This window comes from Boleophthalmus pectinirostris, unplaced genomic scaffold (assembly GCF_026225935.1).
Source record: "Boleophthalmus pectinirostris isolate CB_2022bp ecotype Guang Dong unplaced genomic scaffold, ASM2622593v1 HiC_scaffold_21, whole genome shotgun sequence".
NCBI classification, from domain to species: Eukaryota; Metazoa; Chordata; class Actinopteri; order Gobiiformes; family Gobiidae; genus Boleophthalmus; species Boleophthalmus pectinirostris.
In genome coordinates this window covers 12666040-12690808 of record NW_026571175.1, presented here as the reverse complement: position 1 = coordinate 12690808, position 24769 = coordinate 12666040, and the positions used below count along the sequence as shown (strand labels likewise).

Sequence of the window (24769 nt, the reverse complement as noted above, 5' to 3'; positions counted from 1 at the left end):
ACCATTTAGCTCTTCCAGTGAGCAGCCAGTGCAGCTGTAGCCCCATAATCACCTGTGTGTTCTGGGAAACGCTGTCTCTTTACTTGTACTGTTTACACCTGCCATCATCTCCACCTCCACGACACATTTACACCCTAGATTTGCATTCACGACATGTAGAAAATGACTCAGATTGAGGGCTGAGGCTTATTTAAAAGTGCATTGTGAAACTTTTCTGGTGGAGGGCCCATCAAATGCTTTTCTTCATGGAGATATTTAATAATTGTAAGTGTTTTATGTCATTCTGTGGAACATTAGCAGTAGTGCACCTTTAACTATAGGAATGTCACAATTTTTGAAAAAAAATATCCATCACACTAGGGAATTCCATAACTGTTACCTAGAAAAACTAATGTAAACTAAACTAAAATAAACTCCTTTAATGTAGACAGAAATTATTTTTAAAAATCTAACAAATACAGATGTAAGAAAACACCTTTATTCTGTTGAATTAAAGTTTAAAGTATACGTTTTTGGTGTGTAAACTTTTAAACAGAATTCTCCCTAGTGTGATGTCATCAATATGTTTAGAATTTCCAATAATTTTCAACATATTTTTCAATTTTTCATCACAAGTTGCTTCTTAATTTGTATAAAACTGTAATTTATATTTAGGCCCAAGCCTGGGACAAAGTCCCAATGAGAGACTAAAACAACATCTGGAGCATAGAAACAGGAAACATGAAAATAATGCCATGGTGAAGTTTCAACAAAACTGCAATTAAAAAAATAAAAAAATAAAATAAAAATCTCTCACAAACACATTGGAAAAAGCTGAGCATTTGTGCAGATTTGTGACCTGAACACAAATGATATGCAAGTCAAAGCATAGCTAACGAAATGGCACTCCAAATGAATCTACTGGTCAATTTGGTACAAATATTCCCCACATCTTACTGAACAAAAAACCCAATGTGGACATACCTCTATCTCCAATGTGTGGCCCTGACAATGTCAGAAACGGTCTCATTGGAATAAATGGAGTAGTGCCAGATATACTGTCCACTGTGGAGGGGCAATGTAGGTGGGGACATGAGTCATGATTTTCGCGGTGGCCTGTACCCTGCAGTCGCAAGGGGTGGAAAGGGCCTTTAACATGGCGTGCAGCTTTAATTACAATAGTTATTATTCCACCAAATTAAGTAAAAATTAGAGCATCATAAAATTCTGTCATACGCACTTTAATCTTGGCTTAATGTCAACTGATGACAATTAGGCTTTTAAAGTAGAACTAAGTAACTTTCAGCGATAATGTATTCTCATAAGGGAGCTGCAGTCGAAGCTCTGACTAAAAATAGACTCGAAAGTGGCTTTTTTTTTCTTCTTTATATAATCACATGCAAAAACATATAACATTGCCAAACATTAAGAGGAAAACTGTTCAGGGTGACATCTGCCACTTTGGCAAGGGTGGGTTTCTGCCCAGAGACAGCATGTGGAGATGACGGACACTTCAAACAGCCCAAACATACATATTTAACCATCACAGGGACTTACAAAGATGTTTAATGAGGTAGAATGTTACTCAGCTCTGCATTAAGATTCAGTATTGTTACCACTTCCAAATTATTGTGAAAAAAATAAACAATTTTTCCTTTGAGTTTAATGACAACAGAGACGGCAGGCTGTTTGGTTGTTTTTTGTTTACCCAGACTGAGGGCAGTGCAAATTTGTGACTCTTGTGTAACAATGTGGTTGTGAATTTTTTAATTGTTTGGTTTGGTTAAAAAAAAGTCCTTGCAACTGACCACAATCACGTCTTTATAAAATCATCAAAAAATATTTCCTTTCCTTTTTCCTTAATGTGTTTTTGATAACAGAGGGGGCATTGATCTTGGTGTCATGTCTTGTGCCATTGTTGCATGTGGACAGGGCAGTGATACAGGACATACATTCAATATTAAACCATGGACCATTTAGATGAGCATGTTATGATGTCTATTGAGCAAACGTGGATGACCAGGAGTAATTTAACAGCTCTGTACCCTAGGGACCTATATTTTTTCTAGAAATGCTGGGGAAAATTACATTCTCTGACCTCCTGAAGAGAAAAAGAGGCCCTCCAACCCCACACAGCACTTACAAGTTAAAACCCCTCTTCTCTGGCTTCTGACGTGTAATGAGATCCATTAGGGGAAAAGGGTCCAATCAAGTAAGTTAATAGGGGCTGTGCTAAAGACATTCCTGCCACCGTCTTAAAGAATTGCTAATAATGACTAAGTAGTGTGGTAGAATACAATAGCTATGGTCTTTGAAAAGACTAGAGACATTACCATAACAAGGCAACTGCAGAAACATGAATTGGTCATGTCAAGAACCTTTTATGCAAATGGTCATGCTATACTTAAGATTGGTTTCTCGCTTTTGTTCTGTCTTGGCTAAGGCAGAGTTAATTTATAATGGCATATCAAGAAATGTCTAAAGACTTTTGAAAAGTAACTCACTTACGTTATACAAGTTGAAGATTGCACAACAGGCTAGACATGCAGTGAGTAACTTTGGACCAATCACCACTTGTGTTATTATACAAATGAAAGAATACACAACAGGGTAGATGTCCAGCTAATAAATCTGGACCAGAATCTTAAAGGGACAGTTCCGAATTTTGGACATCAGACCTCATTTCCTAGTGAGTCAGAGTATTGGAGATGTGTGGAGACACTTTTTAAAAAATTCTATCCAGTCCTTTGCAGAGGTCCCTGGTGCTAGGCTAGTGCATGTCAATGGCCATAGTTAGCCTGCCACTAAAAACAGTCTTACTCATTCCACAAAACACCCGAAGCAAATCTGTTATTACGCCAGACTGTTGATGGAAATGTCTGTGTTGACAGAATAATGTTTGAAATAAAACCAACCTTGCATCGTATGAATCATTGCATGTTGAGGAACTATTTTCTCTGCAGCAGAATTTTAATTTGCTGGTAAGATAGGTGCAAGGTGATATCAGTCCGCCACTGCCGAGATTTCTATCAGGAAGTAGAACTCACTGCTACTGCTCGGACTTAATCTTTCAAATGCAAGGTTGGTTTTACTTCTAAAATTATTCTATTGACACAGACATTCACATTGACAGACTGCTATTATAATTGTTTTGTGATTTGTGCAGTGGGTAAGACTGTTTTTAGTGAGAGGCTAACTATGGCCATTGATATGCGCTAACCTAGCACCAGCGACCTCTGCAAATACAAGGACTGGATGGAATATTTCAAAAAGTGTCTCCACACATCTCCAACACTCTAAGTAGGAAATGAGGTCCTATGTCCAAAATTTCGGACTGTCCCTTTAAATAGCACACGTGGCATGACATTTCCTCTCAAATACTTTTATATATTTCAGAAAATCTGTACCTTCTCTTACCTCAGTTTTACAATGTTAACAATATACAAAATGGAGTCTAGTGAGCTTTAAGCCATGCTATAATCCTCAAAAACATACCCAGAGTTGTGTTTTGTTTCATTCCTACATGTTTGAGTTTATTATAGGTCTGTCTACATCTCCAAAACTCAAAATGCTCTGTTCATATAGTGGTGGTTTTCAGGTCGACAGCTACCTTTTACCTTCAGTTCAGTGGAGATGTTACGACTCCAGCTTGGGTCTGTATTTTGTGGATGTGTTTGTGCTGTTGCTGGCTCTCTCTCTCTCGCTCGCTCTCCCTTCCAGATTCCAGAGTGGGAGGGTCAACCTAATGACCTGCACCTGATTGTGGGCTCCTTGAGACTGCCCCTTCTCTTCTCTTCCCTCCTCTCCACCATGCAGCCACAACTTAGCTTTCATCCTGTTTTTAATAAATATCTATTTTTGTAAACTTTTGTACACGCTTGGACTCCCTCTTGTTTGAACCCTGAGCCAGTTCGTAACAATGGGCTAAAATCATCCAAATGATTCTAATGAAGGTGTATGGAGTTTAAAAACAGTGTTACCACATGACATCACAAGGTGGAACACAGTGTTTTCTGTTTGAAAGAAGCACTCAACCTAAATATGCAGGATTTTTGTGTTGTGTTTGTGTGACCGAAATAAAATACTATTTCAGGTTGTTGCTGTTGTTGTTTTGGATGAGGAAACAACATTATATCAGAAAATGACATAATATTTAAATGTGCAAATTTACTGCTCTTATTTACTTTTCATCATTTCTCAGAGCTGTGTGTTATTAAGTCACCATGTCAAAGATTTGTCTTTTAAAAATGTTCACTTCGCTATTGCCAGCAAAACAAGTTAGACACCTCACATACTGAAATGGAAAGTGCATTTGATAGTATTCCTTGGTAGAGTATCAAAACAAAAATCACTGGTGCTGCCCATCACTGGTACTGGACAGTGATTTTTGTTTTGATATGATACCAAGCAATACTATGGTATCGTACGGTATATGTGATGATTCAGTAATGTGTAATATTTATTTCATTTAAACACAAACAGCATGAGATAAAAAATATCCATATGTGGTTTGTAACTACTAGCCAGTTTCACTTTGTTGAAACCGTCTGACCTCACAACATTAGGATTCCTTTGCTTGACAGTAGGCAGGTATTTTTTTTATTTAACCAACTGCTGCTATTTGGTTGTGACGTATGTAATGTGCCAAATTCCGTAAGTAGAAGGGCAATAACGTCTTTCCACTTGATAAAATTCATCAAACATTCTCTTTGTTTGCTTTAAATCCTCGATCACAGGAATCATTGCCAACACAGAATGTATGGCTTCATCTACATCCATTTCGACCGCTTTGTTTACTGTTGTGCTGTACCACAAAAGGGACCCAGACAGGTGCTTAAGTTTGATGTCATGGACTCACACCTCTTCGCTGATTGGCCGGTGCGCGGTCTACAACTATCGGGGTTCTTGCAAACCGTCTAGTGTATTCTGACTCCTGACCTAGTCGCTGGAGAGAAATGAAATTGAGCGGAGGCACTAGGTGGCTCCAGCCTGGATATGTAACTACAGGACAGCTTTGCAAAAATAAAAGTTTATATTATGAGATGTTTTGGGCCAACATTGGCTTGTAAGTCATCAATTTGTGGTCTAAAATGGGATCTCAGTTGAACCGTTATCCTGGAAGTCGATATCCAATCCCCCAAAATTTTCAATACGGCGCCAGTACCCAATACCATTATCGTATCAGTGCATCCCTATAAATAATTTTGCCTTGGTGTATGGACTTTACCCCAGTTTGAACAGGTCTAAAAAATAATACATAAAATTGTAAATGGGAAAATATATAAATAAATAAACACTTTAAGTATTAATATTGTTGCATGACAGCTAGTCTTGATCTATCAGTAGTTTTGGTCATCCCTAGTGCATATGCATCTTTGGAAATGATAAAATGTGAAATACCAAAAACATAACTAATATGTCATTACTACACTATGTCTCTCTGTAATTTTCAAGGATTTCCAGCACCTGTGGGATGTACAAAACAAACTCTTTATCTCTCTCTCCCGCTGTATCCCACTCTGGTACAACATCTCTCTCTCTTTCCCTCGCTGCGTTTATCTGCTCGGAAACGCTCCACGGCACAGAGGCTCCTGTGATTTCTGCTCCTTATTGGCACTGCGGGTCCCCAATGCATTTTCCTGCTCCAAGTTTGACAGACGGCGGCGTTATACCACACACGCACACACAGGCTGCTGTCTGTGGAAAATCATTTGATAATTTGACATGTTAATTAATCTCTATGGGCAGCTAAAAGACCGCTAAAATAAATCACGTCTGCTGTAGTAGCCTCTTAAATCAGTCAGCTTCTTGGGCGAGTGTGCTATTCGTCTTTGTAATGGTTTGCTGTAGTATTATGGCCACTTGGTACAGGGAAAAAAATAATGAGGACTCCAATTGACAGTAAATAAAATGCGATTAATATGACTACTGACCGCTCAAGTAAATATCTGACCTCAAGGTTTACAAAAGTTTATAAAAGTGTGGCTAGTGAATCACCGCTTCTCTGGTTTACCTGCTCCTCAGCCTTCATCATCTTTCTTCTTTCTGCTGCTCACCAGACCTCCTCCTCACCTCCTCCTCATCCAATCAGTGTCCACTCTCCTCATCCTCTAATCGTCCTCTTTACTCTCCTCATCCTCTTATTTCCCTCTTCACTCTCCTCATCCCGTCATTGTCCTCTTCACTTTCCTCATCCTCTCATCATCCCCTACACTGTCCTCATCCTCTTATCGTACCCTTCACTCTCCTCATCCTCTCATCGTCCCCTTCACTGTCTTCATCATCTCATCGCCCCCTTCATCCTCATCATTCTTCTCACTCTCCTCATCGTCCCCTCCACTTTCCTTATGCCCTCATTGTCCCCTTCACTCTCTTCATCCTCATTGTTCTTCTCACTCTTCTCATCCTCATCGTCCTCTTCACTCTCCTTATCCTCTCATCATCCCCTTCTCTCCTCATCCTCTCATCATCCTCTTCACTCTCCTCATCCCCTCATTGTCCCCTTCACTCTCCTCATCCTCTCATCGTCCTCTTCACTCTCCTCATCCCCTCATTGTCCCCTTCACTCTCCTCATCCTCTCATCACCCTCTTCACTCTCCTCATCCCCTCATCTCCCCTTCACTCTCCTCATCCTCTCATCATCCTCTTCACTCTCCTCATCCTCTCATTGTCCCCTTCACTCTCCTCATCCTCTCATCACCCTCTTCACTCTCCTCATCCTCTCATTGTCCTCTTCACTCTCCTCATCCTCTCATCGTCCTCTTCACTCTCCTCATCCTCTCATCGTCCTCTTCACTCTCCTCATCCTCTCATTGTCCTCTTCACTCTCCTCATCCTCTCATCGTCCCCTTTACTCTCCTCATCCTCTCATCGCCCCCTTCACTCTCCTCATCCTTCCATTGTCCTCTTCACTCTCCTCATCCTCTCATCTCCCCCTTCACTCTCCTCATCCTCTCATCATCCTCTTCACTCTCCTCATCCTCTCATTGCCCTCTTCACTCTCCTCATCCTCTCATCTCCCCTTCACTCTCCTCATCCTCTCATCATCCTCTTCACTCTCCTCATCCTCTCATCGTCCTCTTCACTCTCTTCATCCTCTCATCACCCTCTTCACTCTCCTCATCCTCTCATCATCCACTTTACTCTCCTCATCCTCTCATCGCCCCCTTCACTCTCCTTATCCCCCTCTTCACTCTCCTCATCCTCTCATCGTCCTCTTCACTCTCCTCATCCCCTCATCGCCCTCTTCAGTCTCCTCATCCTCTCATCGTCCCCTTCAGTCTCCTCATCCTCTCATCATCCCCTACACTGTCCTCATCATCTCATTGTCCCCTTCACTCTCCTCATCCTCTCATCGCCCTCTTCACTCTCCTCATCATCCAATTCACTCTCCTCATCCTCTCATCATCAGCAGCTTCACTCTCCTCATCCTCTCATTGTCCTCTTGACTCTCCTCATCATCCTCTCATTGCCCTTCTGTTTCTTCATCATCCCCTTCACTGTCCTCATCATCCCATCCTCCTCTTTACTTTCCTCATCGTCTCAGTGCCCTTCTCTTTCCTCATCGTCCTCTTCACTCTCCTCATCATCTCATTGCCCATCTCTCTCCTCATCCTCTCATCATCCTCTTCACTCTCCTCTGCCTCACCTTTACCACCTCTAGTGTCCATGCCCCGGGTGGAAGACATCTTGTAAATCGCAATGTCTTCCACTGGGGTCCGAGCTCCAAAGCTACTGCATTCAATAAAATTACTAATACTTTCTCTTTCTGAATCTCTCCAGGTTGAAACTGTTGTTGTGTATTTAGGCAAGACAAATTGCTTGGTATCAATGTGGCGACTGTGTGTGACTGTTTTTGCTGGAGAGAGGAGCCTCCACGGTGCAGATTGGCAGCATCGCTTTTGTCTACCCCACAGCGGAAGTGGCTACAGTGGTGTGGAGTTCATTTTTGAAATAATAACTGAAAATGGGGAAAAATAAACTCACAAAAACACACATTAAATTGCAATATATCCCATCAGATGTGTAGGGTTTTAAACTAATTACCAAATCAACTGTGCACAAGCCCGTCTAAAATGTAATCACTCTCGCATTTGCATCTGAACAGCCTTCCCATCGACGAATCATGAGCGGATTTGACTCATGGACAGTATTAAATTCCAAGTTAATTTTCTCAACTTCAGCAGCTGCATTGTTTAGATAGATTTGAGACATCATCTGCCCGCAGCACCAACTCTTTTTAATTATCATCTTCACACTGATTCACAAATGAATTATTCCACTTTCCCCCTTGCAACGATCAAAACTATCGGTGTCAAGCGGAGACAAAGCCATGTGTGAAATTATAGGGACAACAGAGAAGATTGCAAGGAATATAAGTTTACATTTACAGCACTCACTATGTTTGTATGCAAAGAAAACCGGATAACTGGGCTTGTCCAATTGAAACAGGCAATTTAGGTCTCAAAGATCTCAGTAAAAAATCAGCAGAGGTTAATTCATACTGTGGAACCCCCTACATGTAACAGTGCAGTCCGATTTACATTAAGAGTTGATAGGAGAGAGGTATTCATGAGGTAAAAAAAACAGCCAGGAAAATATCAGACAGTTCGGCAGTGAGAGTTATTTTGGAGAAACAAAACAGCCACGTCATAAGAGGATGTACCAACACAGACGGAAGATTTTTTGTTAGGAAAGACAATCCATCTTTGAACAGGAATGGAGGGTTTAGAGATCTTTTATCTCCTATTTATAACTCCATCCTCAGACCCAAACCCCCCAAAAAAAAGAATAGAGATAGCCAGTATGCTACTAGGTTTGAGATCACTCATTAGGGGCCTGAATGATTAAACTAATATGACTCAAACACAGTTCACACAGTTCAAAAGACCAAGTTAACAAACTGAAACTGTAAACAAGTAGGAATGTTAGTTTCAGAGTAGAATCTTCTCCCTTCAGACAGTGTCCAGTGTCCAGAACTGAAGAAGCTGCTTGGATGAGCTGCGAAATGTCTGCACTCAAAAACCTTTGTCCAGTTGGCAGAATACATTTTTGCTTTTGCTGTATCTGTTTCTGCGTGGCTAAGGTCTTTCTTCTTAATAATTGTAGCTGCAAAGTTTTAGTGCTAATGTTAAATAACTAGATGCACCTGAACGGCTCGTAGCTCCTCTTTTGTACCTATTCTGTTCTTTGACCTATATGTAGACTGGGACCAGAGTGGTCTTTGGTTGTTTAGAAACTTGGCTCTATGGAGATGTTATTGTGTTGCCTAGAGTCTTTAATAGAATAGCAATAGACTAGCCAGGCTGGCACCATCTAGTGCCTCTGCTCAATTTCACTTCTCTCCAGCGACTAGGTCAGAAATAAAAATACAATAGACGGTTCGCAAAAACCCTGAAGTGCAAGACTGGGCACCAGCCAATCAGCGAAGAGCCATACATTCTTTGTTGTCAACGATTCCCAAGATCGAGGATTTAAAGCCGGAACAAAGAGAATGTTTAGTGAATTTTATCAAGGGGAAAGATGTTATTGCCCTTCTTCCTACAGGATTTGGGAAAAGCTTAATATGCCAGTTAGCCCCGTTAGCGGAGCATTACATACATCACGGTCAAATAGCAGCGATTGTTTAAATGATAAAAAATACTCACCTACCTCTANTGCTGTTTTGTTTGTTGATAGGTATATGATGTTTTGTGCCATAAACATGAAAAGTGTGAAGTGTATTTATTCTTTATATTTTGTAAATATGTATGATTACACTATGGGAATTTCAGCAATATATTAAATCCCCCTTGCAATATTGCATTAAATATTGCACTTAATAAGACCTGACTTTGAATGTCGTTGCATTCCCCGAAGCAGTATCAGTGTTTCTGTTCATTATTCTAATCACTTGAGCTGATTGGAATAACACTTGTTCTGTAATCTTCAGCAAAATGAAATTAGGGCGTTTCAGTCCCACATGACAAATCTCGACCTCTACTAATTACAAGATGAAACACATCCTATGTTAGAAATACTATGAGACAAATAACATGCACAAACCACTTTTCGTATTACTGTAAATGTAAAATTATTCATGAACACGCTTCTTCTCATAAAAAATAACAAAATACAGAATTTGCATATTTAAAAGCAAAAAAGCTCAAATAGGATTTAACCATGTGATGTAGTTTTTCATGCTCTTGTGTTCTTGTCTGAGATTATGAGTTTTACATTAGTCACAGGGTATTTTAAACAAAAGAATAAAATCCGCTTTCACTTTTCTCTTAGGCAATATTAAAGGATTTCCACTCAAAATTATAAGAGCTAATTAGTGATGGCAATTAAGTGGGTATTTCTTGGATTAGTATTACACAGAATAAGATGTACATATAAACCCCCAGAGAAGCGCTTAGAGGCTATGCCTAAAACCCATTTTTATTGGTGCCACATGTTTTGTTTCATGTCCTCATATCCCAGAATTATTAAAAAGTAAATCCTTGTGTGATTCTGTCCAGGTGGAGTTTGAGGGTCTGAAACATGAGATCCGGCGATTAGAAGAGGACACAGGTTTTCTGAACAGTCAGTTGGAGGATGCTATTCGTCTAAAGGAGATCGCAGAGAGGCAGCTGGCAGAGGCTCTGGAGACCATCAAGACTGAGAGGGAGCTGAAGGCTTCTCTCAGGAAAGAGCTGTCCCACTACATGAACATCGGAGATACTTTCTACCACAGGTACAAGGCCAAAGGCACCAAGAAACAGACATAATGTCTGCCGGCCATTAATAAGCTGTCAGTGTAGTCTAGAGAGAAATGGTGATTTCATTTAGATTAGGTCTGCAAGATTTAGAGCCCATCACAGTGGAATTGAAGGCCCAAATGAATTGTTGTAATAGGCAAATTGGCAAATTTACTGCAGTTATTGAAATTACCTACTTTTCTCTATAAACAACAAAATAACATTAATAGTCTTATTATGAATACAACCTGCTAACCCTGTAGTTTTAGACTTTTAGACTTTAGATGTGATGATAGCGTGTAATTCTTGTATTTGTTTTGCAGCTCATATTTTAGTATTTTCTCAAATCTTGATGTTCATAGATGTGTTTAAAATCTGAACTTTGAAAATAATCCTACTTTACATGCCAGAAAAATTCAAATTTATTTCCAAAATATTATATATTTAAATATTATATTTAAATATGTGTCAAACATTAGCTGCTGTATCCATGACTTGTTTACACCTGTTTCCTCTTCAGCCCTTTGAGCATCTCCCTAGACGGCCTTAAGTTCAGTGATGATGCCTCCACGGAGCCCAACAACGACGAGGCACTGCAGGGATTTGAAAATGGCTTCCACAAACTGGCCAACACTATTGCCGAGGATAACCGTGTGTTCACTCCCACCAAGGACGAGCTGTCCCGGCCTGCCCCCAGCCTGGTGGATGATCTGCTGAGCGAACTTAACATCCATGAGATACAGAAACTCAAGCAACAGCTAGTGCAGGTACATTTTTATATGCAATCAAATCTTTATAAGAGTAAAAGAGTACATTCACATTAATTTTGATTTGGTGCTGGTATGAGCCTAATCCTGTTCTAATCTGGGTTTAGTCTTGGTCTAGTTCAGGTTTAGTCCTGGTTCGGTCTAGTTCAAGTTCGAGTTTAGTTTAGTCCAAATTGATCTGATGTTTGTGGAAATATGTGTGTATGCACATAGCCTTTTTGACCAAACCATTTGCATTTTTGTCCATCCCTACACAAGTATTGTAGTACTTGTGCCCATTTGGAACTGACTGAATTTTAAAAAAGCACATTAGAAATATTTTTACTATATTTAATTTGCAGTATCAGCAAACAACAAACCAATAGTAATACTGAGAGTAGTAATAGTTGGACTGATGAAGCTGACAGGAATGAATCAATGGTAGTATTTGGGTTTTTCCTTGACCCAAGCTGCTGCTGTATTCAAATCCCTTTAGAGTTAATCCTGGCAGACACACTCCCTCTGGCTCTGAAGCCTCTGAACACAGCGGGAGATGGCACCGAAGGACCCGCCATCTGCCTCCACTTTGCCCCATGTCTGTGCCACGCCCGCCTGGGCACCATGGCAACCACCAAGCACCCTGAGCCAGTGGTGGTGAATGGGTGTGTTTAAGATTCTTGTGAGATTAAGGTTTTTACCTCCTCCTATAAACTGTAGAGAGAATGGAAGCAGGACTTCAGTATAAAGTCAAGGTTATCCAGTTAATCTCAATTTAAGTTATTTACATTGGTCTATATGATTCGGATTCAGAAATATTGTAACACATTTTTCATGAACAAATTCAGCAATATGATTTTTATTGATATCTTCCCTATGCTTATATGCTTACAGTTCTTATTTTTTGTACAACCATTATTACCTTTTAATCCTATTGTCACATACATATATAAAGTGATATGATAATAATGCATTTTAAATTGCTCAATCAGTTTCAACTCTATGTAATGACCCGCATTTGATTTGACTGATACTTTACATCTGGAGCCTATTAAGTCACCTGCTGGAACCCACGACATTTAGAAGGCCAACACTAGATTGATATTATGTAGCACAAGATGCTGTTCAGTAGTTTTGAGATTGTAAGTGGAGGATTTTACACACAAGTGGAAGGTAGAAGGAAACAGTTTTGCTGTAATAATAATGTTATATCCAATCGGAAAATCCATGTTGTGCCTAACCTTATCATTTATATTCACAATTTTCTTTATCCTTACAATTGGTAATTATCAGCTTATTACCAGTTGTATTAATTGTGTCTATCTGTAACTTGATGCCTATAAAATGCTCAGTATATTATGAAATTTTGAGATATTTTCATATATTTTTTCTGTGTCTTAAGATGGAGCGTGAGAAGGTGTCTCTGCTGTCCACGCTGCAGGACGCTCAGAAACAGCTTGAACAGGCCAACGGGGCCCTGTGTGAACACCAGGAGAAGGTCAGCCGCCTCACTGAAAACCTCAACACCATCCGCAAGCTCCAGGCTAGCAAGGAGCGCCAGTCTGCCCTGGACAACGAGAAGGAGCGGGACAGTCACGAGGATGGAGACTACTATGAGGTGGACATCAACGGGCCCGAGATCCTGGAGTGCAAATATAAGGTGCGTTTCTAATAAATTAGTATTGATTAATTTTTTAAATGGTTAGTAAGTAATGGCAAAGTAAATAATGAATGGATAAAGACAGAAACCGTTAGTAACCATAGTAGAAACAGTCAGTATACATTCAAGACAAAATCAAAAGGAAATCAAATGTAAACCAGGACTGAACCAGGAGTGAACCAGGTCTAAAACAAGGGTTAAATCAGGGCTAAACTAGGTCTAAGCCAGGACTAAACAAGAACAAATCAGGACCGGACAAGGACAAGGACAAGTCTCAGGAATCCAACTGGCACTAAATAAAACCACATGAGGACTTAAACAAAACAAAAAAGTCTGTCTACACAGGAAGTACAAGTACCACCAGCAACAGCTGCTGTGTAGCATTATATTATATATATTATTATTATATAATATTTTTGTGCACAATTTTCCTAACATTGGTTTTGCTTTCCCAGGTGGCTGTGTCTGAGGCAGGTGAACTGAAGGAGGAGCTGAAGACCCTCAAAGCAGAATATCAGACCTGTCAATCACGTTACGAAGAAGAACGCACCCGACTGGAGAATGATGTCACCACGCTCGGAGAAAAACTGTCCGCTCTGGAGAAAATCAGTAACACAGAGAGAGACGAGAAGAACAGGCTAGAGAAAGAGCTGCGCAAGGTAACTAGTACTACACTTCTTCTATTTAACAATTAATTATTATTATAGATATAGTTACAATATAAACATTAAACAAGTATCTTAAAGGGATAATATGAAGTATTTTACAGCAACAGTATCTAATTCTAATGTAAGCTGTACTGTAAATGATAAACCTACATCAAAATGATTTATGTTGTTGTGCAGCTGGAGATGTGGTTTAATGGTGGATAAAATGTGATTTAAAAAAAATTATGATTTAAAGGTGCACTATGTAACTTTTTGGTTGGGGGTCCGTCACCTGCTTGTTTCTGTGGATATGTCGTTGCTCTGCCTGGAATGTTATGACATTAAACAACTCTGCCTTACATTTATTCAACTACAGGTTTATTGCTCAAAAATACCTAGAAAAACAGGCATTCTGAGTGTGAGTGGGGTTGCTTCTCCACATATCCGACCTGTAAATTGGTCTGGTTTGGTCTCCACAAAGATAGAAAGGTTTAATACCATTTACTGTGAAACCTTTTAGACAAAGCAATAACATCTCTACAGAGAAAAGCATTTGACAGGCCTTCCACCAGTAATGCTACAATGCACCTTTAATTATGATGCCAGAAAAATTGACAATCATGAAAAGTCCTAACTCTAAAATGGAACATATTATAAAACATGTGATAAATGACTATATTATATCAAAAGTGACTAACATTTTCCCTGTTTTTGTCTGTCTAGCTGAGCGATGTAGCTGGTGAGTCCCAGGGCAGCCTCAGCGTGGCCCAGGACGAGTTGGTCACTTTCAGCGAGGAATTGGCCACTTTGTACAACCACGTGTGCATGTGCAACAATGAGACACCCAACAGGGTCATGCTTGACTTCTACAAGGAGGGGCAAGGGCGGACGCAGCAGTCCAGAGGGACGTGGGCGGCGCTCTCCCATCCTCCTCACCAAAGGCCTGTTCCCAGACCAAGGTTACCATAGCGACGGCTCTCCCTCTCCAGTCTCCTCTTTACCATCACCTGTGTCCGATCACCGCAGAGAACCAATGAACATCTACAACCTGGTGGCGATTATTCGGGATCAGATCAAGCACCTCCAGTTGGCTGTGGATCGCACTACAGAGCTTTCCCGGCAGAGGGTGGCCACACTGGAGCTGGGCACAGTGGCAGACAAAGATAAGGAGGCATGCATGGAGGAGATCCTCAAACTGAAATCCCTGCTCAGCACCAAGAGGGAACAGAACAGATTGCAACACTAAGAACCGTCCTTAAGGCCAACAAACAGGTCAGTTTATCCCCACTGACGTCTGACTTTTGCACTATGAGGAAGTCTTTTCTTGTGGTCAAAAGCATTTGCTGGTAGGCTTCCAATAACACATACAAAGGGATGGGGTTGTTAGCTATTTCAGGGCAATTCAGCTGCTATAGCAAATGTTTAACTAGACAAGACAGCAGCCTTCTAGTGTCAGCTGCTGACTTTCTTTGTAGATAGAATGGCAAGATTGCATAGCATGAGTGCATTGCATAGCTCGCATAAACCCAAACAAGTGATACCAACATTTCAAACCCAATTTCAATACTAAAGAAAAAGTTTGATATTGATTTTGACACCATAATTAAAACATTAAAAGGAAATCTTTAATATTACAATTTGCTCTTAAATGAACTTGTGTACTTTCGTCGCGGTGTTATATCCTGCTGATGGATGGACCTTAACCGGTACTATGAAACCAGCATTTAGTGTGTGCAACTCTAAGGAACTAACGACTCGACCATATTACGGCTGCGTTTATCTGCTCGGAAACGCTCCACGGCACAGAGGCTCCTGTGATTTCTGCTCCTTATTGGCACTGCGGGTCCCCAATGCATTTTCCTGCTCCAAGTTTGACAGACGGCGGCGTTATACCACACACGCACACACAGGCTGCTGTCTGTGGAAAATCATTTGATAATTTGACATGTTAATTAATCTCTATGGGCAGCTAAAAGACCGCTAAAATAAATCACGTCTGCTGTAGTAGCCTCTTAAATCAGTCAGCTTCTTGGGCGAGTGTGCTATTCGTCTTTGTAATGGTTTGCTGTAGTATTATGGCCACTTGGTACAGGGAAAAAAATAATGAGGACTCCAATTGACAGTAAATAAAATGCGATTAATATGACTACTGACCGCTCAAGTAAATATCTGACCTCAAGGTTTACAAAAGTTTATAAAAGTGTGGCTAGTGAATCACCACTTCTCTGGTTTACCTGCTCCTCAGCCTTCATCATCTTTCTTCTTTCTGCTGCTCACCAGACCTCCTCCTCACCTCCTCCTCATCCAATCAGTGTCCACTCTCCTCATCCTCTAATCGTCCTCTTTACTCTCCTCATCCTCTTATTTCCCTCTTCACTCTCCTCATCCCGTCATTGTCCTCTTCACTTTCCTCATCCTCTCATCATCCCCTAAACTGTCCTCATCCTCTCATCGTACCCTTCACTCTCCTCATCCTCTCATCGCCCTCTTCACTCTCCTCATCCTCTCATCATCCCCTTCACTCTCCTCATCCTCTCATCGTCCCTTCACCCTCATCTCATCCTCTCATCACCCTCTTCACTCTCCTCACTCCTCTCATCGTCCTCTTCACTCTCCTCTTCCTCTTATCGTCCTCTTCACTCTCCTTTCTCTCATCGTCCTCTTCACTCTCCTCATCCTCTCATCTGTCCTCTTCACTCTCCTCATCCTCTCATCGTCCCCTTTACTCTCCTCATCCTCTCTCATCGCCCCTTCACTCTCCTCATCCTTCCATTGTCCTCTTCACTCTCCTCATCCTCATCATCTCCCCCTTCACTCTCCTCATCCTCTCATCATCCCTCTTCACTCTCCTCATCCTCATCCTCTTCACTCTCCTCTCCTCTCATCTCCCTCACTCTCCTCATCCTCTCATCATCCTCTCTCACTCTCCTCATCCTCTCATCGTCCTCTTCACTCTCTTCATCCTCTCATCACCCTCTTCACTCTCCTCATCCTCTCATCTCCCCTTTCACTCTCCTCATCCTCTCATCAGTCCTCTTCACTCTCCTCATCCTCTCATCCCCTCTCACTCTCTCATCCTCTCATCACCCTCTCTCACTCTCCTCATCCTCTCATCATCCACTTTACTCTCCTCATCCTCTCATCGCCCCCTTCACTCTCCTTATCCCCCTCTTCACTCTCCTCATCCTCTCATCACCCTCTTCACTCTCCTCATCCCCTCATCGCCCTCTTCAGTCTCCTCATCCTCTCTCATCATCCTCCTCACACTCTCCTCATCATCTCATCATCCCCTACACTGTCCTCATCATCTCATCGTCCCCTTCACTCTCCTTATCCTCTCATCGCCCTCTTCACTCTCCTCATCATCTCATCTCCCCCTTCATCTCTCTTCATCTCTCATCGCCTCTTCACTCTCCTCATCATCCAATTCACTCTCCTCATCCTCTCATCATCCCTACACTCCCTCATCATCTCCATTGTCCCCTTCACTCTCCTCATCCTCTCATTGCCCTCTTCACTCTCCTCATCATCCAATTCACTCTCCTCATCCTCTCATCATCCCCTTCACTCTCCTCATCCTCTCATCATCCCCTACACTCTCCTCATCATCTCATTGCATTTCACTCTCATCATCAGCACCTTCACTCTCCTCATCCTCTCATTGTCCTCTTGACTCTCCTCATCATCCTCTCATTGTTCTCTTCATCATCTCCTCATCATCCCTCTCATTGTCCTCTCTCCTCATCGTCTCAGTGCCCTTCTCTTTCCTCATCGTCCTCTTCACTCTCCTCATCATCTCATTGCCCATCTCTCTCCTCATCCTCTCATCATCCTCTTCACTCTCCTCTGCCTCACCTTTACCACCTCTAGTGTCCATGCCCCGGGTGGAAGACATCTTGTAAATCGCAATGTCTTCCACTGGGGTCCGAGCTCCAAAGCTACTGCATTCAATAAAATTACTAATACTTTCTCTTTCTGAATCTCTCCAGGTTGAAACTGTTGTTGTGTATTTAGGCAAGACAAATTGCTTGGTATCAATGTGGCGACTGTGTGTGACTGTTTTTGCTGGAGAGAGGAGCCTCCACGGTGCAGATTGGCAGCATCGCTTTTGTCTACCCCACAGCGGAAGTGGCTACAGTGGTGTGGAGTTCATTTTTGAAATAATAACTGAAAATGGGGAAAAATAAACTCACAAAACACACATTAAATTGCAATATATCCCATCAGATGTGTAGGGTTTTAAACTAATTACCAAATCAACTGTGCACAAGCCCGTCTAAAATGTAATCACTCTCGCATTTGCATCTGAACAGCCTTCCCATCGACGAATCATGAGCAGATTTGACTCATGGACAGTATTAAATTCCAAGTTAATTTTCTCAACTTCAGCAGCTGCATTGTTTAGATAGATTTGAGACATCATCTGCCCGCAGCACCAACTCTTTTTAATTATCATCTTCACACTGATTCACAAATGAATTATTCCACTTTCCCCCTTGCAACGATCAAAACTATCGGTGTCAAGCGGAGACAAAGCCATGTGTGAAATTATAGGGACAACAGAGAAGATTGCAAGGAATATAAGTTTACATTTACAGCTCTCACTATGTTTGTATGCAAAGAAAACCGGATAACTGGGCTTGTCCAATTGAAACAGGCAATTTAGGTCTCAAAGATCTCAGTAAAAAATCAGCAGAGGTTAATTCATACTCTGGAACCCCCTACATGTAACAGTGCAGTCCGATTTACATTAAGAGTTGATAGGAGAGGTATTCATGAGGTAAAAAAACAGCCAGGAAAATATCAGACAGTTCGGCAGTGAGAGTTATTTTGGAGAAACAAAACAGCCACGTCATAAGAGGATGTACCAACACAGACGGAAGATTTTTTGTTAGGAAAGACAATCCATCTTTGAACAGGAATGGAGGGTTTAGAGATCTTTTATCTCCTATTTATAACTCCATCCTCAGACCCAAACCCCCCCCCCAAAAAAAAAAAAAAAAGAAAGACTAGAGATCGCCAGTATGCTACTAGGTTTGAGATCACTCATTAGGGGCCTAAATGATTAAACTAATATGACTCAAACACAGTTCACACAGTTCAAAAGACCAAGTTAACAAACTGAAACTGTAAACAAGTAGGAATGTTAGTTTTAGAGTAGAATCTTCTCCCTTCAGACAGTGTCCAGTGTCCAGAACTGAAGAAGCTGCTTGGATGAGCTGCGAAATGTCTGCACTCAAAAACCTTTGTCCAGTTGGCAGAATACATTTTTGCTTTTGCTGTATCTGTTTCTGCGTGGCTAAGGTCTTTCTTCTTAATAATTGTAGCTGCAAAGTTTTAGTGCTAATGTTAAATAACTAGATGCACCTGAACGGCTCGTAGCTCCTCTTTTGTACCTATTCTGTTCTTTGACCTATATGTAGACTGGGACCAGAGTGGTCTTTGGTTGTTTGGAAACTTGGCTCTATGGAGATGTTATTGTGTTGCCTAGAGTCTTTAATAGAATAGCAATAGACTAGCCAGGCTGGCACCATCTAGTGCCTCTGCTCAATTTCACTTCTCTCCAGCGACTAGGTCAGAAATAAAAATACAATAGACGGTTCGCAAAAACCCTGAAGTGCAAGACTGGGCACCAGCCAATCAGCGAAGAGCCATACATTCTTTGTTGTCAACGATTCCCAAGATCGAGGATTTAAAGCCGGAACAAAGAGAATGTTTAGTGAATTTTATCAAGGGGAAAGATGTTATTGCCCTTCTTCCTACAGGATTTGGGAAAAGCTTAATATGCCAGTTAGCCCCGTTAGCGGAGCATTACATACATCACGGTCAAATAGCAGCGATTGTTTAAATGATAAAAAATACTCACCTACCTCTACCGTCGAGCGAACGAAACCTAAGGCTGCGAGGTCAGACGGTTTGTATGAAGTGAACTGAAGTAAAACCGGCTGATGAATCAGGTTAGCTGTACATTTCTATTTTTATGGAAACAAGCAAAAGATACCACCAGCCAAGTTACAGATCAGATGATTTTAGCAATAAAATCACCTGCATGTGAATAAATGTTAAATAATAATAATAATAATAATAATGTAGCGCTTTTCCAGATGCTCAGAGTTGCGTTACAGTTTTGCATTATTCATTCACTCCACACTCGGTGGTGCTATCCTGGAAGCGAGGCTGCCAATCTGTGCCATCAGCCCCTTCGACCATCACCAGCACTCACTCTTTTAACAATGCAAGGTGCACTTTTCCAGCTCACAAGAGTCAATTTTGCGTAATATAGGCCCTTTAGTTGCAATATTCACACTTACTCTGGATTTGCAGTGGGAGGGAGTAGACATCCAAAGTCACATTTGAGCAGGACTTTGGCTAATTGGAGGAGATGGAACGGAGCCGAGGAGCTAAAGTAAATACGCAGACTGGATGATTCCCATGGCTGCGTTAAGTCCTCCGCTTCAATACTGCTCCTCAGGCACAAGTGGATTTTCCTCCAACCACACAAAGAGCAATCGTTTATATTAGGGGAAGTTGGAGGAGTGAACAGGAACTGCAGAATTACTGTACAATTACCCTGGCATTTTGTGCAGCCTTCACAAATCACACATGGAGAGCAAGTGAAGTGATGAAAAGATTTATATAATGGAAATGGTTTATATAATGGAAATAATTATGTGGTGGTGTTAAAATCTAATAAGCAGTATCAAGGACTTGTACTGGGGGGGGGCAGGTTCAACTCCATGGTTTAACAGGCTTTTTTGATGGAATAAATTTAATCTGTTTTGCCTCAGTGCTCATATATATGGTGAAACTCAGCTCTATATGCTGTCTACTTAATTATAAAGTGCTTTTGCATTCACGAACAAGGAAGTCTGAAACTCTGTTGGCATGCTAGTGCGCATTACCATGACAGCAAAATCCACTGTGGCCTCTGACAATTTAGATGAGTTATTAGGATGCTAAGAATGCAAACTGTTTAGAATTAACTAGTTCTGTTTTTGAACATTTTAACTGTTTTTTTAAGTGTCACAATCTAGCGCAGTGCCTTAAAAGATGTGCTAACTTTACAAAACAATCATAATATTTATTGTCCATCTTGAAAAGAAACTAGTTACATGTTTTATTTTTTTTAGATAAAAGCAAAATGATCCAGCAAACTTCGATATACCCATAGTTTTTTCCCCATTTGTCCATTAAGTGAAATGCTTTTAGTACAAATGTGGGAGTCTGGCTTTTTTGTTTTCAATTTGTTGTGTTCTAACCATCCATTCTGGCCTATTTGGTAGATTAGCTCACAGACTACATTGAATAAAAGTGAAATTGTGAAATAAAGTTGTTTCCTTGGTGTGTGGGCTGAGACTATTAGTACTATCTGTGCCTTTACAAATGCTCAATATACATCTGAGGCAGCTCCCCACAGTCACTCTTTTTAATTAGAGTCCATTACATGAATTGGGTTATCCAAGTACATTGAAGAAAAACAGTCTGCTCCTAAATGGGACGGGTGTCGGCAGAGGATATGGATGGGACTGCGATTTGTAATGTTTGGGGTTCATTTGCTTCTTGTAGCAGCATCTGTTGAGGACACAAACATCTATGTCCTTCAAACCTAATCTGATTTTCACTGAGCATCCTATATGGCTCTATTCAAAGTCACCTCAGCATCTACCTGCCGTCGTCTTACGTGAACAACATGCTGTTATGTGAAGATAAATTTAAGGTGTGCCACGTACTAACTTTTTCTAGTAGAGAGTCCGCCACCTGCTTGTTATCACAGATATGTCATTGCCTGGGATGATCCACAGAATGGCATTAAATGTATCTTATCTTATCTTCATGGAGGTAATCAGGTATTTGGAGGCATGTCTTTTGCAGTTTATACTTCATTCCCTGGGGGTGTGATGCTAACTGTAGGCATGCTCTGTCTGAGGCTTTGTTAGACTTTTATCTGAGCTTTACCCTACATTCTGCTGAAAGTTGTTAGTTGATAAATCCAAGTCAGTTCTCCCGACATCTGTTGAAAATGGATGCCCGAGAAAGTTTAAGGTAACATCAGGTATCGCTCGCTCCTACTAATAAATATAGTCTGTTACCTAACGTTAACTGTTGGCAACTCAGTTATGGCAGTTTGAGTATTAAATGTTCAGAAAAAACTTCTGTCTACTGTCAAATGATGTGAAAGAAAGTCTAAATGTCACTATAAAGTGTTTAGAAGACATTTTCTCTACACATACACAGCTTAACATAAGAAAATGACAAAAATACATTTCTTCCCATTTACTGTGTGCCCTGCCATTTTAGCTTTGACATAAATCCAACTGACTTGGTCTGCACCAAACTAGCCTGAGTTTGTGTTTCGGAATCCTGATTTGATGGGCCGCTTCATTGCACTTTCTCGAGGTGGAGGTCGGTTTTTCCTGGGTCCCGAGCACAATAGATTGCAGCTTTATTTCAGAACAATCCAACCAAAAAGAACTCTAGTTGGAACTACAACAACTGAGCTGATTTGTGCTGTTAAACAAGTCTGTCTCATGTAAAATTACAGTCACAAACTAGGTAGCATTAGCTAACAGTTTTTCAGTTAGTCACGCTCACATTTTTGTTGAAAATCAAACACCTAAACTGGTCCATGAACACTCGTATTGATGTCAGGCTTCTGAAAATGTATTGTTTGAATCCATTTTGTATTTTTTCTTGAGCTTTCAGACTATCTTAAAACTTTTTTGGCTGTGTTTGGCTCATTTGTGCCTTATGTCACTATGGTAACTGATGAACATTCACATACATGTAGAACACCCCCAGCATGATGATGATGCAAAGTATCTATAACAATAAAAATCATGGTTATTTAAAAGGTACACTATGTAACTTTTTGGAGGTGGCAAGTCATCTGTAAGTTAAAACCATATTTGGAAACAGTCTCCATGGAGATAGACAAATTTTATGCCAAACTGTAGAATATTTTAGCCAAATGAACATTTCAATGCAAGGAACAAGCGTCAGTTTTAAGAATATTCAAGCCTGATCACAGTAAAGACACATGTTTTCTGTTCTCTTTTCCAGTCCAATAAACGCGATCAAATTGAAAAAAAGAAAAAAAAATATATCTATATGTATATCTTTAAAGAAAATATATGCTACTTGTTTACATCATAACGGAATATAAAGCTGGACTGTATATACCCCTGCAAAGCGGTTTCAAAGGATGCTCTTCTCTTCTGTCTCCGCACTGACATCAAATGCACCTTTTCTTTTATTCACCTTCTTAAAGCTCCCAACTCAGAATTTGGTAGAAAAAAAGCTCTCCGATATGTGATACTAATGTCATCAAAGCCTGAGTAGGGCCCATTACTGTCATCTCGTAAATGAGGCTCCTCTATGACAAATATGTGAATAGACACTTTCTTGTGTCCATCATCAAAAGGCCAAGTCTGTTTTGATTCTGGTAATGGGCCACCCATGGAATACAGCCTTGTCTCGACAAAGAATTCAAGTAATATTTGTGTTATTAGCATAAAAAGAGTATTTCTGAGCTTTTGCCAAAAAAAAGAAAAGAAAAAAAAAAAAAAAAGAAAAAACATGCAGCTCAGGTTGCCCAAACTCTTTGCCACATAGAATTCACACTCACCTTTTTTTTACTACTTAAAGCTTTTAAAGGCCCAGTGTCTGATTTTTAGAGTCTTAAAATTTGAAACAACATAAATTCATTTTAAATGGTTTGCAGTGGCTCAGAGTTATTCTTCTTCACTAATCTTACGCATTTGGAGTGCCCTAATTATTCACCTTGATGACTTTATAATATATAATTTTCACAATTTCCAGAGACTAGAGTAGACTGAAGTCATCCAAAGCTAACAAATACTAGCACTTCCTGATTATTGGACAATAAAATGCTGTATAATGAGATACAGACAATACACAGACTTAGTTTGACCTCAAGTAAATGGTACGAGTGGTGATTCACATTTTGTTGAATTATTACAGGTGGAGGACTCATGTACCACTAGCACTGTTCATATACAGTACTCTATGGAAGTAATAAATAGATAAGTAAATATTAAAAAATATACAAATTTATACAAATAAAGTTGGTTGCCCTCTTTAAACAAGACAGGTTTCTATTTATTTATTTAACTACCATCTTATTTCAGAACTTGTGAGTATGATTAGAGCGACACTTTCTCTACCACAACCTGTAGTCACTTTTTACACAGTTATCTCTTTGCACTAAAATGTTCGATTAAAGCTTTCTGTGTATTTTTAGGCAGTAGATCGAACAAAGCAAAATATGGGCCTGTGCTGAAAATTTCAGGCAGATTGCTGATGCGCTAAAAAGTGCAAATATTGGCTTGATATAACGTCCAACAATATGGGTCTATCTTTATTTGTCATGATCCAGCTCCATCAGTGAAATCAATGGACAGAAGTGGAAACAGAAGGAACACTATACACGGTCAAAGATCAAAATACTAGTGCTGGCAAACTGCTTCCTCAGTCTCCGGACATGTATCGATTAACCATAGGTGTTTATTGTCTACACCACGGTGCATTAAATATAAACAAGGTCACTGGGTTAAGCCTGCCAGACAAGATGTTCTGCCTGTAAGTGGATCTATATGAGAAATGTAATTGGACTCAAACCCGCGGGTTATGTCACCAGAAGCGTAGGTAGGACTTGCCTATGAAAAGCTTTGAAGATTTGTGTTTTTATGCATTGACTTAAGATGAAATATACCTGACGAGGAAGGTTCTTAGTTGCAGTTTGATGATGTCAGCATTGCATTTACCATGGGGTATTACTGGATTACGTTACTGGATTATCACATCGACAATGTTTATGGTGTTTAAAAAAAGAAAGATTTTGTTATTATGCGATAAGCACCTCCATAATTGTTTTTCTCTTTGATCTATTGTAAAAAAAAAAAAAAAAAAGCACTGCATTGTTTTTTAACCATGTTGTTTCATAGTCCATTTGGCACAAGTGTTGCTGTGTTTCTTTCTGTTTGTGTGTTTTACAAGACTCA

The 24769-nt window shown here is 40.4% G+C and overlaps 1 pseudogene; it reads left to right on the top strand.

The window, feature by feature from the left end:
* The window catches only part of LOC129410153 (protein bicaudal D homolog 2-like), a 166858-nt pseudogene that overhangs the window by 66031 nt on the left and 76058 nt on the right, over nt 1–24769 (top strand).